At 39.1% G+C, this 14015-nt stretch overlaps 1 protein-coding gene and 1 non-coding gene across 2 annotated transcripts in view; both read left to right on the top strand.

The window, feature by feature from the left end:
- The window catches only part of SLC35F1 (solute carrier family 35 member F1), a 410909-nt gene that overhangs the window by 259129 nt on the left and 137765 nt on the right, over positions 1–14015 (top strand). The window lies entirely within an intron of this gene.
- LOC118758339 (U4 spliceosomal RNA) lies at positions 8221–8361 on the top strand. Its single transcript, XR_009246666.1, has one exon. It is a non-coding gene; the product is annotated as a U4 spliceosomal RNA (small nuclear RNA).

Here is a 14015-nt window from a genome sequence, read left to right as displayed (position 1 = left end):
CGGAGCTTTCCTTGCATGCCCCCGGACTTTCTTTCATCTCTTCACACTCTAAATATGTGACATTCTGTATTAGATACTGTTAAATATGCTATAACCGGCAGAACTTCATCTCTTCAAAGCAAGCCTCCCTTTCCTAGTGCTATCTTATACTGATTTTATCTTCTGTTTCCTCTATCAGTTAAAAGCTGAAATGTTCTAAGAAAGTAATGGAGATGATTCCTTCCATTTACCCTGTAGTGAAACAATTCCTTTCCTGATCCATAGAAGCAATGTTATGTTATGGTGTGAAAACTCAGAATGAAGGAAATGGATTAGGTTCATTTCAGAATTTTCTGAGATTTAAGACAGAAAATATCAGAAACTTTCTGTTACAGATCTCAGCTCTGATTTGGTCAAATTTCTTAATTGTGCCTTAATGACTTCTTATCATTGATCTGTGACAAAATGGTTAAAATTGGGCTTGTTTTAGATGCAAAGAGACACAGACTGAGAGAGTTCCCATGCGCTGGTTCACTCCCCTGTGCACACAATGGCTCCAGTTAAGGCTGAAGCTGAGGGCCCAGAACTCATCTAGGTTTTCCATATGAGTGGAGGGAAGCAAGTCACTTGAGCTATCACCACTTCCTCCCATTATGCACATTAGCAAGAAGCAAAAATCGGGAGCTGGCGAGGTTATTCCACCGTGGGATCCAGACATTCTAAGTGGTGTCTTAGCCACTAAGCTAAACACCTCCCTCCACGTTTTTGTTTATTGTTTGTTTGTTTTGTGTTTTTCGCTAGTCAATATTTATAATTTAAACAAAATTTTCCTCAAAGTTTCATTGACACGAGTAATGATTCTTTTTTAAATTTATTGCTATAAATTCCAGTTGTCTTTGGACTGTATTATGAACTTTGAAAAATGGTTCTCCCTGCACAGAAATGACTTTTCATTGTCTCAGTGTGAGAGGCAGTGGGTACTATAGACAATACTGACTTTTGGAAATGTCTACATCAAGTGCTTCTATGAAGCCATTCCACTTACCTCCTAACTTCTTTACTACCTGATCCGCTTATCAAAATCCCCTGAGTGTTGCTTTATCTCATGCTCATTTTTTTGAGGTGTGAGTCATGTACTCCCACAATCATAACTTTCTCAACCTTGTAATCTGCTCCAAAATGAAAACAACGGGTGACTCAGCTCCCTGTCCCTGTGGCTCAGATTTCTGGGATGCCTGTATCACTAAAATCAACAGTTCCTTGAGCCTGAGATGCTGGATTTTTGACCATTCTCTGAAGGAGGCTGATTCTTCCGCTCTCCTCATATTTTTTCCTTCTGTATCTAGAATATTTGTCTCACTTCCTCCTCCAAACCTCTCTTGTTAAGAGTGCCATGTATTTCAGGGCACAGCTGTTTGCCCATGTGTGGGAAAACCTGATCGCTCAAAAATTCTCATGTCCTTTTTCTTTTCCATTCAGTTCAGCTGACCATCTTTTTATAAGGATTTATTCTTAGTAAATGTTATTTTTTTAGCACCTAAAATGAGAACTTGCATTTTAGTGGTTTTAATCACTTGGGGAATCATAAGTTTTAGTATCACCATATGAATAAAGCCCACTTGCCTTTTTCATTTTAGTAAACCTTGGATAGAAAGAAACTGCCCTATGCTGAGCCTTAGGGATGAACCCATTTGTAACTATAGCTCACTGAAGGAAATTAACAGAACCTATAAAGAAATCCAGTCACTGGGCAGATGTGAGATTTACCCTAAAGATAACTCTCTTACCTTTTCTCAAAGATGTTTCAGCGCCACTTAGAGTAGATTTGTGCACTAAATGCCCAGGTCTGTGATCGACATATAATCAGATTCACCCATGGAAGTTTTACAATTCAGTCTCCCAAAACTAAGTTTAGATAACAGCAGGATGATGTTAAACATTCTCGTTAGTAATATTTTTATGGAGGTCCTTCATAAGAAAGCAATATCCATATTATTAAAAATTAAGAAGACTTTTCAAGGAAAATTATACATGATTCAACTCTTTTATTGACAAAGAATAAACTAATACCTCTTAACTGAAGCTGTAACACACCTTCTCATATAATAGGGACTAGAGTGGAGTCTGACTGAAGACAGGCTCACCTGAGGAGTTGGGCACAGGACCTTGCTCTGCTTCTCCTCTGTATGTGTCAGTAGTCTCCAGGCCAACAGAACAAATGGGAGCCCTCACACACATGTACAAAAACATACAGCACATACTTCATGTAAAATTAGTAAAATTAGATGCTAATTTTATTTTGATGAAAAAAAATGAGTCCACTCCCAGTATTTTTTCATAATACATATTTTCTGTGAACTTTTTAAGACCCATCATGTGTTAGGGAGTTCTATTATGCTGTCATACACAGGTGACAGGGAACCCAAGTACTTTGGCCATATTCTGCCACCTTCCTGATGCAGTAGCAGGAAACAGTCGGAGTAGCCAGGACTCAAACCAGCATTTTCACAGAGGGTGTTGGTGTAACAGATAGCCATTTAATGGACTGCACCACGACGCTAGCCCCTTCCCTGCCTATTTTCAACCATTCGTTCACATGTATGCCTACTTGAGATCAGATATTATGGTATCTATATGAATTCAGTACCACCAAGATTGCTCATTTTAAGCAGTCTCAGATTGGCAGTTTTTCTGGTTGGCTGACAATTCAAGATCCTCTTGGAGGATATCTACTGCATTCTCCTGGCTTTGGCCTGTCCCAGTGCAAATCTCAGCAGGCATCTGGGGCATGAACTAGCACTTGGGTGATGTTTTCCTGCCCTACTTTCTCTCTGTATCTCTGCCTCTTTAATTCATAAATTGTTTTTCAAAGTGTATTAGAGTTATTTCCTAGTAAAGGAAAATATTTCACTACTAAAAGACTTTTAGTAAAGGAATGTCAAAATATGCACTCTAAGAAAATAAATGTGATCTTACTAAGCTATCAAACTGGAGAAGGAAGATTAAAGATGATAGTAAATATGAAGTAAAATCTATACAAATATTTGTTTATAGAAACATTATTATGATTTTATTTGTGAAGTTTTAATTCAAATAATCAAGCCAAAGGTAACAGTACTAAAATTGGAGAAAGTTTCAAGAAACAGAGTAAAAACATGAAAAAAATAGATAGAGAAACACTGGCTAATAAGAGAGCTACTGAGGAATGCCAGGTGGCTGAATGGAAAAGGCCTGCCCTCAACTCACAAAAGAACCAGAACAACAAAGGAAAGGCTGCCCTTCCAGGACAATGACTGGGGGACAATTTCTGTAATAAGTGGCAGGAGTGTAAGCAGCACAGAGACGCTGAAAGACAGCTGAGAGAGAAGCTAAGCATGCCCCAGTTCCTATTCTTGCTTCCTGATCAGGGGTTGTCCATCTGGCCGGGAAAAGGCAAGCATAAGGCTCCACAACTCCTACCATCACAGCAGACTGGCAGTTCTAATCACAGAAGAATCCCCAAATCCTCTCTGCCTATAAATTCAGGCCAGAAGGATAGGGCAAAAGTGGCTTCATTGCTCCAAAGAACTCACATTGCCTCTCTTCACCCCAAAGGCACAGTCCCAAGCTTAATTCTGTTCTCTCTTAGTGGATAACAAGAAAAATCCCATCACTGCCAGAAGCTCCCAAGCCAGATACATGGTACTTGAGAAGGCAGAGAGCAGATCATGCAGGATTACTCGGCTAAATCATAGAGCCACCCTTGCTCCCTCTATACAATCTAGGGAAGGTTCCCTCTGCTTTTGGGGGCTTAACACCAGCATATCCAATAGTTAATCCCAGTGGGCCAGATCTGAGTCCCTTCTGTGTTCTGCAGCTCTGGGACTGTTGCTGTGGTATAAATCAACATTTGTCTTTGGGACCCATGGAACCCTGTCTGCATTTCTCTTTGTTCAATAACGAATACTGTTGTTTGCCCCTGGGGTTCTGAGGAAAGTCTTCATCCTACTGATCCATCCTTGCACTGGTAAGTGCACAATCCCAGCATAACCTGCGATCAACCTGAGATATGTGAGTGAGGTTCTCTGACTTCTGCAGCTGTAGGATTGGGACTGTGGAAACAACATTTCAGAGTCTTCTGAGTTCTCTTGGTGGAATCTGAGACTACCCTGTGGCATTGCACTGCTTCCAGATCTGTGACGGCTGGTGTACAATCTCCAGCTTGATCTGCTCATGAAATTTGAGACCTAACTATGGTCTGCTCTGCCTCCTGGCACTCTGGAAATGGGACTCTGGTCTGTCAGTCCTGGCAGTACCTATGCTTGTCTTGTGAGACCCAGGGAGAGCTTTTTCTAAAGTCCACTCCTGCAAGCCCTGAGTTGGCAGTGCATAACTGCAGCAGAACATATTTTTCCCAAGGAAGCATGCTATCTTGCCAGGCCTGCTGCTCCCAGGCTATGTCTATTAGTGTTACAGTCTTCAGAGTCACTGTAACCTGGCCTGAAGAACCTGGGGAAGATCATACATGCAAGCCACCACTTCAGAATACACCTGTTAATATACGATTGCAAGAATAACCTAAATTCATCCCCTAGGGACCTATACATGATCTCCTTCACTTTCCCCAGTGTTAAGACTAGATTATTTGGTATGGTAAGCCTCATCAGCACTCACAGTAAACATTTGGGACCTGGGAAAGGCACCATCTATATCACAGAGCTCTAGCACCACAGCTATTGGTGCCAAAGTTCCAGCTTCATTTGGTGTTGCCATTATCAATTGCACAATCCCCTTTAGGTCCCAGAGCACCAGAAACATAGCTAACACCATCACAAACTTTTGTGTGTGATAGGCACCTAGTTCTCTTGGGCCTGAATTCAAAGCAACATCCACTTCAGTCATACTACAGACTCTAAGAAGTGCTGAAAACTAGACAATCATGATGCTCATAAATATTGCTAACACTGAGTATAGATGCAGAAGTAACTCACCTAGAAACAAAGCCAAAAAAACTACCCAACTGGCATTCCACATTCCATCTGAACAAAATAGTCTTTTTCAATAAAAGTTATTGCATAAAGGATGAACTGTTACAACAAATGCACGGGTATCAACATGGGTGTTCAACAAGCATTAACATGAAGAAGCAAAGCAGGTTGACACCTCCAAATGAAGATATTAATTCTTCAGGAGTAAAATGCATGAAAAGGAATGAGAAATAATGATCCCAAGGAGACTCAATCAAATGAAAGAGAATACAGAGAGATAATTTGAAGAAATCAGAAAAAGAATGCATTATATGAATAAAAAAAAGTCAACAAAAATCATCATTTAAAAATCATTTGGAAGTTTTGGAATTACAAAACTTCAATCAATGACATAAAAAATACAACTGATAGCTTAACAACAGAATAGACTGAATCAAAGAATTTCTGATCTTGAGAGTAAGACTTGAAATAACCCAGTTAAACAAAAAGAAAAGAATTAAAAGGAATGAAGAAAACCTATTCAATATATGGGACATACATACGCAACAAAATATTTACAATATGGGTATACTTAAAGCAGAAGAGTTTAAAAGGGTGTGAAAACATTTTTAAGGATTTATTTTTTTTTTTTGAAAGGCAGAGTGCCAGAAAGAAAGAGATGGAGGGGCCCAGCACAGTAGCATAATGGCTAAAGTCCTTGCCTTGCATGTACTGGATCCCATTTGGGCTCCGATTCATACCCCAGCTGCTCCACTTCCCTTCCATCTCCCTGCTTGTGGCCTGGGAAAGCAGGAGGAGATGGCCCAAAGCTTGGGACCATGTGCCCACACGGAAGACCTGGAAGAAGTTCCTGGCTCGTGGCTTCAAATCAGCTCAGCTCTGGTCATTGCAGCCACTTTGGGTGTGAACCAGCAGTGAAAGATCTTCTCTGTAAATCTGACTTTCCAATAAAAACAAAATAAAATCTTTTTTAAAAAGAAAAAGAGAGATGGAGAGAGATTTTTCATCTGTTGGTTCACTCCCCAGTAGCCTATAAAGAAGGGCGCTGGTCTGATCTGAAACCAGGAGCCAGGAGCTTCTTTTAGGTCTCCAAAAGACTTGACCCATCCTCTGCTGCTTTCCCAGAGCATAAGCAAAACCAGTATTGGAAGCGGAGCAGCTAGTACATGAATTGGCACCCATATAAAATTCCAGCATCACAGGTGAATACTTAGTCTACTACTCTATGATTCTGGCCCAGTGAGAACCTATTTAATAAAGTAATATTCTAAAACTTTCCAAGTTTTGAAAGAGATATAAATATGCAGATCCAGTAAGCTCAAAGGAAAAGATAACTGAGAAATGAATCCACTTACATAAACCCAGCCAAAAATATGCATTAGAGTAAGAATAGTCTATTCAATAAATGGTTCTGGCAAACTGGACATACATATGTTGAAAGATTAAATTAGATCCGTAACTCTCACCATATGCAGACATCATTTTAAGATGGATCAAAGATGTAAATATGAATCTAAAACTGAAATTTTTAGAAAAACTAAAGGTGAATACTTTGTGCTCTAGGTATAGCTCATGTGCATAGTCAAAAAAAATTCTGGAGAAATGGGGATTGTATCAAATTAAGAAACTTTTACATAATGAAAGGAATGAACAATAGAATAAAGTGATATTGAGCAGAATAGGAGAAAATATTTGAAAGCAAGAATGGTTTGATATCCAGAGTATATAAAAACTCAAAGAACTCAACCAAAAGATAATCAGTCTAGTTAAGAAATAGAGAAAGGGGCCCGGCAGCGTGGCCTAGCAGCTTGGGTCCTCGTCTTGAATGCTCCAGGATCCCATATGGACGCTGGTTCTGATCCCAGTGGTTCCACTTCCCATCCAGCTCCCTGCTTGTGGCCTGGGAGGGCAGTTGAGGATGGCCCAAAGCCTTGGGACCCTGTACCTGCGTGGGAGACCCGGAGGAGGTTCCTTGTTCCCGGCATCGGATCAGCATAGCATGGGCCATTGCGGCTCACTTGGGGAGTGAATCATCGGATGGAGGGTCTTCCCCTCTGTCTCTCTTCCTCTGTGTATATCTGACTTTATAATAAAAAATAAATAAACCTTAAAAAAAAAGAAATAGAGAAAGGACCTGGGTAGACAATCCTCAAAAGAAGAAATATAAATGGCCAACAAATACATTTAAAAAATGCTTGGCATCACTAGCCATTAGGGAAATACAACTCAAAATCATAATGATATATCACCTCATTCCCATAAGAATAGCTATTATAAAGAAAGAACAATAATAGATGCTGGTGAGGGTGCAAAGAAAGAAGAACTCTTGCATATGGTTGATGGAAATTGTATACAACCACTATGGAAAACAGTATGGAAATCTAAATAGTTGGAAATAAAACTGACATGATCCAGCAATCCATCACTGTATCAAAAAAAATCTTCTTCACTGTGTTTATTACAGCATTATTCATAATAAAGAAGATGTAAAATCAGTTTGTCCATCATCACATGAATGTGAGAAGAAAACATGATCTATACACAATGGAACCTTTATTTGACCACAAAAGAAGAGAATCCAGTCATTTACAGCATGATGGATAGAAGTGGAGGACATCCTGTTAAATGAAATAACCAAACACAGAAAGAAAAATATTGTATTTTCTTTCCCATATGCAGGAGCTAAAAAGGAAACTCAATTCATTTGCAGAACGGTGTATTACTATAGGTAGGGTAGGATAAAGGAGATGGAAGAAGTTGGCATAAGGATTAATCATGCAGATTTAAGGAATAAACCAGCAAGTACTTAGTGATATAAGAAGCAGTAAACAGCTATACTCTCAAATAACAGGAGGACTCCCAATGAAACTGTTAAAAATACCTTGTCAATATGACACTAGATTTTCTACCATTGCCTATACCTACAATGCTATGACAACTTTAAAAGCAGAATGTTGGACTGGTGACAATGCTGAAGGACTATACTATTATAATAATATGGAAGAAAACAGTGGGGAGGGTGAATGGGGAGAGAGGTAGGGGAGGTGGCTAGGGAAATCCCTATAACTACGGAACCATAAAATGAAAGATAACAAAAAAAATTTCAAATGAAAAAAGGAAAAAAATGATAAAATAGACCAATCACTGGGGGGAAATGTTACAATGAGTCTTAATAATTAATCAGTAAAGAAATATTATAAAATGTGTTTGCTAATTTTTTAACAAAATGGTTTTTTGACTTGGATGATACTTTTTCTATTTTATATTTTATCTCAGCTTTGTGCAGTGGCAGAATCGTAGCCAATGAGGTTTATCCGAGGCGCAATTATTGCTAATTGAAACATATTTTATCTACTTATTTGTCATCACCTTTCTTATTCTTTTTTGATGCAAGAGTTTTAATAGATATAGGATAAACCCAAGACATGATGAAAGTCAAGCATAAGAAAGCAATTAAAAAATAATCAAGGGGTTAGTGGATATGGGTGCTCTATTTTATTAATACTTATAAAATTGTTATCATTTTCATGTATTTAATATGTACTTTACCCAAAGCATATGTAAAATAATGATTCATCAATAGGTTTGTACAAAGGTCTAAAATGCCAAAGAATCTTGATGGTATGTTTTTTTTTTTATGTTGCTTTTTTTTATCAAGATAAAATTTAATCTTGGAGTGACCATTAGAGTGAAATATAAATATTTTTCATAATTTCTCTATTTAATTAACAACTCTGGCCTCTTACTCATTTTTGGAAATGCTTACTCATGAAGTTTTTCCCTTTGATATGACTCTAAAATTGAAACATCTCTTTCAAAAAATGTTTCAAAGTATAAAAACAGTATGATTCAGATTTCTGCAATCCATCACAGGAAAACAGAGGTCTTCAAATACCAGTGACATAAACACCCTTGTTTTCTGATGCTTGATAGGTGACTTTGATGCCTATGACAGATAGCAAGTGATTACTTGTCATGTTTGTAGTCTGTGATCACAATTTAAGTTAAAAATCCCATATTTTGAAGGTAAGATTAGAGGTGAATTCCACCTGGATGGTTCAGTGCCATAGATGAAAGAGGATTTAAGTGTTAGAGTGTAATTTCTCTTAGAACTGAGACATTCAGTGGAAGAAGAGGAAATTGCTTCCCAGAAAAATAAACAAAAAATAATGCATGTGATGCTAAAGCTATCGATCAAGACTAACAGTGATCGTCAAGGAATACCTTGTTCAAAATATGCCCTTGGACTTCAATAGGTATACTTCATAATGAGCTCTTGGAACCTAAAATCTCAAATAAGTCAATTCAAGATCCACCATAGTTAAAGATGCTTCCCTAACACTGTTTTCAGTAGGCCTAAGGTCTATAATTGAATGTGCAATTAATACAACACTAGCAGAAACATCTTACAAATTACTGTAAATCCAGTCTTCCCACTGTAATGATTTACTATTTTTCTTCATGGGATTTTTGTCATCGATGTGAATTTGCATGTCTTCTTAACAAATACTGGCAATTTATTGGCCTTTTATTCATTTTCTAGACTTCCTGTATCAGGAAGCAGAAATTTCTTTTTCCTTCTCCACTTGCCTTCAGTCGTGAGTTTTTCAACAAAGACTTAATAAATTTCTAGTGGACTGACACACAGCTTAACCTAGATGTTGGTCCAAATTCTGAGTAATTTGGAAAACCATCATTTCCAGCTATTTACTAAAATGAGTTTTCCTGAGGTAAGCCATGATGTAACCCCTCCTAAGTGGACAGGAGGAAATAACAGTGCTATTTTGTGCCTGTGTCCTGGAAGATGAGAAGCATTAATTTGCAAAAGGGCTTTTAGGTCACGGAGAGCCTGGACTTACCATCTGTGGGTCAGATTTCCTGGAATTCCAATCCATGAGTCTCCAAGCAACATGGGATCCTTCTTAAGCACTGTGTTCAGGGGAATAACATACCAAGTGTTATTCTGTCAACAGCACCCATAAACAATTATGTATAAGCAACAAACACCCACCTGCACTGTTTGTGTTTCTCCCATTACTCTTCCTAAAAATAAGCATATCCTTCGCCCAGGTTTTTAGGAAATAGCTCAGTAGAAACTGTCTTTGTAAAAGTTCAGGTCAAGACATAAAATTAGTGATCAAAAGTCAAGTGTCTGCCATGCATATCTGTGTTGGGAAAAAAAGAAGGTGGCTGTGGGAGGCTTTCATGAAAGCATAGACATTTTAGTGTGTGATTTCTAGCAGTAAAGACTGTCATGGTTTCAAATTTCAGCACACATGCACAAAAGTGAAGGAAATAGCATATTTCTGTGTTTTCTATAATTAAGTCTTTATTAACTTCAGCCACCACTGAGGGGAAAACTGTACAGCAGTTGGGCTTAGGGCTATCCTCATCCATCAGGGTTGAACTATAACTCCAAGACTTTTTCCCATGGAGGAATCACACAGCGTTTCTATGATCATGAGCATGGTCATGGATAGCCAGAAGATTCAGGTACCACTGGATGACCCATTTGCCTGCGTGCATGGTCCTTTCTGGTTAAGTTGCTTTCAGTAAACGTGGGCCCGTTCTTGGAGTACATGTGTAGTTAACTCCATACAGACTTCTCTGTCCAGATGTGCTAGTAATGACTAATAGCAGCCAAGACTACATGTACCAGAAATTCCTTCTTTCACATTTTCAGCAAATTTCACCTGAGGTTTTAGGTTTTAAAAAAATAAAAGCCCTGCCACATTTCTATCAATGCAGTAGAACAGAGTAAGTTACCAGCTTGCTTAACAGCAGGAAAGGGGAAGATAGAGGGAAAAAGAGGAGAAAACCTCCAAGTAACTATCCAGCAATAATATTGACAGGAAAATAAAAGTCAAATCACGTAAGTAGCTCTGTCCTTATCCATATAGCCACCTTAATGCAGACTGAATTTCTTCAAGGAAGCACTTCTCAAGATGGGACTTTAGGCAATGCTCTGGTTGTTCATTTTGCTATGATGATTTATTGCAATAATTGATGGCAGAAGTGACAAACTAGCAGGCTACAGGTCAAATCAGAATGTAGCCATCTATCTTCGACCCACACAATGCTTACAAAAATGTGAGTTGTTTGGAAACATTAAAGATTAGAGGATTTCACATAAACACATGGGCCTACAGATTCCATTCAACATTAGGCCTAGGCAGCAGTATAGCAGATGGACAACAGCACTCCAAGGACATGAGCTATGGACGATTCCTGGGTGAGACAGGCACTCTTCAATTGACCAGTTTCCAGCTGTTATTTGTCCAGTAGGAAGTTGAGTTGTGAGCCCTGGCCTTAGTTACTGCTTTGAAGTTCTGTTATGACAAGAATTAGATCTCTCCTGATTATTACAATAAATAGCATCCAGCATGTATTAGAATTAGAATCAACAGATTGAACACATCTGACCACCAAAATGAGCCATGGCTTCTTTTTATTCTTTTCAGCATTGTTACTTGCTTACCATCTACCAAAGGATTTGACTTTTTGTTTGTTTTACAGTTTCATTTTGACTGAATTGCCATAGCCAACACAGGGAGCTAGACGTAAGCATCAGTGGCCCCCGGGCAGCGTGCACACTCATGTAGCTTTCTTGGTCCCACTGCTCACAATTGCTCCTTCTGTACACACACATGCACTCACACATATCCCAGCATACCCTCTGGCTGTAGCTGGAGTCACCTTTATGGTGTGTCTGCTGGCCACCTCCACATCTGTAATTCTGAGCTCTAGCAAAGGTAAAAGAGTGTTTGTGATTCCTTTTTGATATCACAGCACTTCACTCAGAAGCAGGCACTGTCTATGAATGTGAGAAGAAAGGAGAATGGCAGTAACCCCTCTTGAGTGAATCTCATATGACTGTGTTGCTGAAGGATACCCAAATGCAGTGGCAGGGTAGACTCCTGCAGCAGGTTAAGCTCCTGCTACTGATGGCCACAAGCCATAGCTGACTGCATCACTCAATCCCAGCTCTTCTACTTCTGATACAGCTTCTTGCTAATGTGAGGCAGCAGGTGATGGACCAAACACTTGGATAACTGCCACCCATGTGGAGTCTCAAATAGAATTCCAGGCTCCTGCCAGCTTGGCCCCAATCCTGGCTGTTATAGTTATTTGGGGAGTGAATTAATAAATGAGTAGAAGCATGCATTTTGCCTAACTTAATGGGTATGAATCTGCCCAAGTTTCAAATAATAAATATGTGTCAGGTCACCATTTGTGGTCTAAATTCAGCAAATGCTTACAAGTCTGTATTTATTTGCTAGCTTCCAAGCTAGGTACTAGAGACACGAACATGGGACAGACAGCCCACATTCCTTCCATGAAATCACAAGTGAACCATTCCTGGGGAAATGTGAACTTGGATTCTGCACATAAAGATACAGCTTTCCCTGTCTAGTGAACTGCTAAGGGCTTATGATAATTTTCATAGACAACTTAAACACACGCAAGCTTCCCAGGGTTAGAGGCTATCTTTTAGAGCTGATGTGGGTTGATCCTTCTATACACTCCCATTCATGTCAGAAATTCCTTCAATTTTCCTGTATCAGGCCCATTATTCATGCCCAGCTCTTGCTTTCATTCCAAATCAATCAGATGCCTTCTGGAAACATGTTAGGTTCATCTGATGTGAACAGGCTAAAATTTGTCCACTACCTTGGGCTCTCTGTCATTGAGTCAAAATTTGTGAAATGAGAATTTGAGGACCAACATCCTGCACCAGGCAGGCACATGTTACCTCTCCCCTGCCTTCTCCGCCCCAACATTTTGGGACGGAGAAGGGAGGGGAAAACTTTATGAAAAAAAAACTTTATGGAAAACTGCTTTTCATTCAAAGGGAGCACTCACATTTTGAAAGTGTGTTTGTGTTTCCATTTGATTTTCTATCATCTTTCCTGAGACTGACAAGTGTATCAATGAATGTCAGGCTCCAAGAAGCAAGAAATGAGAGGCCTGAAAATTGTAACTGTTCCTAAAAGTAGTTCTGTGAGAGTGGAGATGGAAACAGGAACAGCAGTAAAAAGAAGCTGATGGTTTTGTTCTGTACTATTTTCACCGCTTGGTCATGAGAACCTTTTTTCACTAGGCAAACCTTACGCCTGGCTCTGTTTTGGGTTTTTCCTTGACAGCCTCTTAATCAGGTTTCCCAGAGTTATGTGACGTGTGGGTGGCTTGAAAGGACTTTTCTAGAAACTTTGAGATGAAGCAAATCTGAAAAATGTGTGAACCAACCCTCCAGCCCACTCACAGTACAGATCTTAATGAGTCATTTCAGCTGTGGGAAGCATATATTAGTCTAAAAGGTGCCTGAGCCAGGAAACACAACATTTCTCAACTGAGAGAGTAAAAATAGTCTTGGTGATGGGCAATGGAGGAACTTCTCCGAGCATCAAAATCAGCTTCAGAAAGGGAAGACAACAATTTAGATCATTGTCTCTGGTCATTGTCACAGAGTTGTTCCAAGAGTGATTGTGTACATTTCTATTGTCGAGTGCTTCTAGGACCACTATCCAATGCATCTCTTCTGTATTCTGACAAGCCATTAACCAGTAGGCTATCACCAAAAAACAAAACAAAACAAAACAAAACAAAACAAAACAAAACAAAACAAAACTTATTACTGGATCTAATTGCTTCTTTTTGTATGACTATCCTTAACTTGAGCAATAATCCCCAAGACCTTCACACAGACCCCTAGGTAGAAGGGAAGCCTCCTGCTGTGGACAACTGGGCTCCCAGAGAAGTTTAAATCTCTTCTTGGAATGATATTTTTGGTTCTCAGAAACTACCCTTTATGTTTATGTTTCTACTATTTATCAAACTATCTTCATTACTGAGTTCAGCCAAAGAAAATTACGTTATACAAAAATTTGAGTACTTCCGGTTAAAATCCATTAATCTTAGAAACTTATCAGAGCATTGGTAAGTCAGTAACCTTAGAAAAATATCTAAAGCTGTAAGACTGATTCTTACTCCACTGTGTATAAACACACCACATCTTCTTTGTCCATTCATCTGTTTACGGACACGGACATAATTTCTGCTTCTTGTGAA

This window comes from Ochotona princeps, chromosome 1 (genome assembly GCF_030435755.1).
Source record: "Ochotona princeps isolate mOchPri1 chromosome 1, mOchPri1.hap1, whole genome shotgun sequence".
NCBI lineage: Eukaryota > Metazoa > Chordata > Mammalia > Lagomorpha > Ochotonidae > Ochotona > Ochotona princeps.
The sequence above is the reverse complement of the archived record's forward strand: the minus strand, read 5'-3'. Positions and strand labels throughout refer to the sequence as shown.